Raw genomic sequence first — 4,169 nt, 5'->3', positions numbered from 1 at the left:
GCTGCGGGAGGAGCCTGGACACAGCCAGATCCCGAAGGGAATTTGCAAAGGCTCGCTTAGGGATGGGTATCCGCACCAGGACAGGTTTGCTTCGCAGGGAAATGCGGGAGATCGCCTTGCTGTGGCCAGGCAGGCAGCCCCAGTGGCACCACGCAGTGCTGGTGCTCTCGGGGCACCACCCGGCTGTTTTGTGGGGAGGATTTTGTGAAAGAGGTGGGAGCACATCCAGAGGCTCCTCGAGGCTCTCCCCTTAAAATTCCCCTTTTTATTGCAGGGTGCATGCCCCATCAGCGAGCCCATCTCCCCATCAGGCTGGTGGTGACATCCCTCCAGTTCCTCTTCCAGGCTGTGACCGTCCCAAGCCACTGCAGGCAGAGCTTTCTCCTTGGGTGACACTTGCCCCATCTCCGAGTTCACCCACGATGGAGAGACCAGGCAGGAGGCAGAGCCGTGTGAAATACTGGCGTGTTTATTGGTTGGCACTAGATTACAGCCCACACTCTCGGCAAACTGGCACCCACCAATTTTATTTTTTCAATTTTTTGCTCTTTTAAAGACAGTGACGGCCTCCCTCTGACACACAACTCAACAGAGGAAACCCCTCATGACAGGACCCCACTGCACCACCCAGCTTCACACACAGAGAGCCCTCCAAACTTTCTGGAGACACCACAGATGAGAGGTCAGAATCCTGTGGGGATGTCCTGCACCTGCTCCTGCAGGTGGGGGTGAGATCGAAGGTACCAGCTCAAACACAAACCAGAGACAAATCCCCACAGCTCTGACCAGCCATGGAGAGTCCTTGTTTTGGAGAGGAATGGAGAAACCTCAGGCAAACACACCAATGGACAGGAGCCTGGACAATGGACGCTGGTCATTCGTCCCTCAGCTGGGTCTGGGGTCCCCTTCTCCTGATTTGGGGGGACTGCCAGGAGCCTCCCCCCATGGAAGGACTCAGCAGCAAATGCAAAGTGATCATTCCAGATTTTCTGATTTAATAAATATAAAATAGGACACACAGGAAATTCAACAAACACTCTCAGACTTGCCCAGGTTTCTGAGGCAATTCTAGAGCAAATTAATCAAGTATAACATCAAAATTCCCATCTTCCCACCAAAAAAAAGAACCAAACCAAAAACAAAACAACAACAACAACAAAAAAAAACCTCTATGGACTAGCACCAAAGAGAGATTTATAAATCTCCTAAATACAACTTCAGTCCAGTTCAGTTTCTTTTTCACGAGCTCCACTTTAGTTCTGTACAGACCTGACACTACCCCAGCACTCCAGGATCTCCACAGCCCAGAGCAGCTGGATTAGTTCATTCCAAGGTTAGGAAAATGAGGATCACACCCTGCGTGTGTCAGGGCTCAGGGAGCAGCTGAGGGACACCCCAGCCATGAGGTCACCACGGCCCTGAAGGGCTGCAGCCACCAGATGATGCCGTTACTGAGGAGAACAGGAGGGAAAACCCAGCCTGGGAGCAAGAGCAGAGCAGGAAAAGCTCCTCACACTGCCACAGTCACTGCCTGGGGCAGGTCTGGCTGAAGATGCAGCTCCATCCCCCCCTAGCACCAGCCACGGGCTCCACTTGGGAGGGTCAAACCCCAAACCAAGCCCTCACCAAGCCGCAGTGATCCTGTATGCCCTGCACAGGGATGGATGCTGCATCCAGCTGTGTGAAAACACAAACATGTTAATTTGGGATGAAACAGAACAGGCAGGAAAACCCACAGCTCTGGTACAAGGGGTACTCGCTGGGCCTGTGCAGCCTCCAGGATTTTGATCCCTGCTTGCTGTGGAATGCTGAACACAGCTTCTGCATGGAAAAGCTGAGGCAAAGGCCCAAAGCCTCTGCTAGATCCAGGAAGGGAACTGAGGATTCCTGACATTCCCTACCCACATTTTTAGCCACTGAATGCTTTGTGGCCACACAAGGGAAAAAGCAACACTTGCAGATTCCAACCCCTTTTCAATTTTTCCCTTTACAGAGTTTGCTTTAAGGCACATTCCAGCTCAGGCTGAACGAGCTGCCTCAGTGCTCCACAGGAGAGTAGGGAAGAGCTCACAGCATCCACCTACACAGGAACAGAGCTGGTGGGAATGCTGATACTGCTGCTCCTTCCAGCCCCAAACCCAGCTCCCACCTTCTCCCCAGCACCAGGGCAGACAGCAGCAGATTTGGGTGCTGCCTCCCCATCCCCAGCACCCATGGGTGAGGGACCCTGATGTGCAGCTCTCAGGCTCTGCTCCCTTCCATCAGCTGGGTGATGAAGAGCGGCAGCTCCTCCTCACCTCACACCCCAAACCAGCATTCAAGACCTGCCAGGAGGGGGTACCAAAGGGCTGCTGCACCTCCTGGCTGTCTGGGGACACCCTGTGCTGTACCCAGCAGTGCCCAGAGAGCACAGCCAGGCTGAGAGCCAGCTGAGAACTGCTCCCAGGGGATGCTGAGACACAGAGTGACACCTCACGTAAGGGTCAGGTCAGCTGAGGTAAGAAACCAGCTCGGAACAGCACCAGTTTTAGCACAGCTGGGAGCTCCAGGCTCATCCCCTGGGACTCAGTGGCCCCAGCAGAGAGACTGAGCAGCAGTGACCAGGCTGTAAAACCAGACCACCCTCCCACAGCTCCTCTCACAGACAGGGCAACACTCAGTCCCAAACCAATTAACACCAGTTCACATAAAACCACTCCAACTGCTGGGGGTGCAGCTGTACGAGCTCTAGAGAGAACCTCAGATGCTGAGGAAGATGGGAATTGTGTGGTGCAGGCAGAGGTTCAGGGAGCACAGGGCTCAGGCCTGGTCTGAAATCTGCATCTCTTCCATCAAGGCTATTCCTGCCCCAGGAGCCATTTCCAGTTACAAGGCATAACATCAGCCACTCCGTGGTAACAGCATCAATCCATGCCACATTAAAACACTTTCTTGGCACAATTTATTTTTTCTGACCCAAACAAATAAGCCATTAGCAAGTCATTAACAATATTCTACCCTAAATTGTCAGTTTAACAGCCCTGTAAAAACATTTTTAGTTTAAAAACAAAAGTGTGCATGCTGCTGATATTAAAACTGCAGTTACTCTTTCAGGAGTACCAGCTGTTTTGTTGCAAAGCATTTCCAACATACTAATCTGTACAGTAGAGACCAAGACTCGTTGAAGGCAGTAGATGGCTGTGTCAGGTGCCTCGCAGGGCACGGGGACAGCGACTCTGGGAATTTCTTGGACACTTCCAGATAGAATATTCAAGCCCTTTTGAGAGTTTGGTTCAGGCTGACCAGCACATAGTGAGAAAGGATTGTACATTCGTCTCTAAGTTGAAGTGAGCTGAACTGGTGTAATTTGGGCTCAATTCCAGACGCTTGGGTTTGAGCTACTCCTTGAATAACGGGCTGTTCCTTACGCGTGGTTTTCCATGTCAGCGATCACTGGCACTGCTTTTGGCCTTGCTACTCCACACCGATGAAAGCAGGGAGAACAAGGAAAGGAACAGAAAAGGATCTTAAAATGAACAGCTTCTTGCCAAACCAGCAAGGATACCATTCCCCCTCGTCCCAGGCTCCATGGATATTTCTATCAGATTTTCATATTGTAAGCGCTTCTCAGGAAGAGAGAAAACTCCAGAACAGTGAGTGTTTATTAGATTTTTTTTTTTGTTAAATAAAGAGCAGGAAAAAAAAAGGAAAAAAAAAAAAAGTACTGCAGATTTAATTTCACATCTTGGCTCTGCTCTGACAAAGGAGAAGTTACTGAACTCAGCAACCACTTCTTGTCCCAAGCCAGGGATTAATTAATGCCCCTCCCAAAAATTGTACCTGTCCCAACCCACCCCCCCCAACCCCAACCCTTCCCATTTTATTTCCCAACTAGACAACACTGTTGGCAAATCAAGACAGCATGAAACTTACAGCAATAAAACAACAAACCCCCAGGTGAAGTGTGCCGGCACATCGGGGAGCTCTCCTGTGCTGCTCCCCCGGGAATGCTGCCTGCAGGAGGCAGCTGTACCTTTCACGGAGGGCACACTTCAAGCACGCTCCACGGTGCGACCGTAAGTGCTGCAGAACCACAGGACAAGAGACTCAACACCTGAATTTTCCCCCCGGGATTTCTCTTCAGGGACGCGCGCACGGTTCTCCGAGCCCGGCAGCGACGCTCGGTGAGC

The sequence above is a fragment of the Geospiza fortis genome, unplaced genomic scaffold, assembly GCF_000277835.1.
Source record: "Geospiza fortis unplaced genomic scaffold, GeoFor_1.0 scaffold14, whole genome shotgun sequence".
Classification (NCBI taxonomy): domain Eukaryota; kingdom Metazoa; phylum Chordata; class Aves; order Passeriformes; family Thraupidae; genus Geospiza; species Geospiza fortis.
This window is presented reverse-complemented; position numbering follows the sequence as displayed.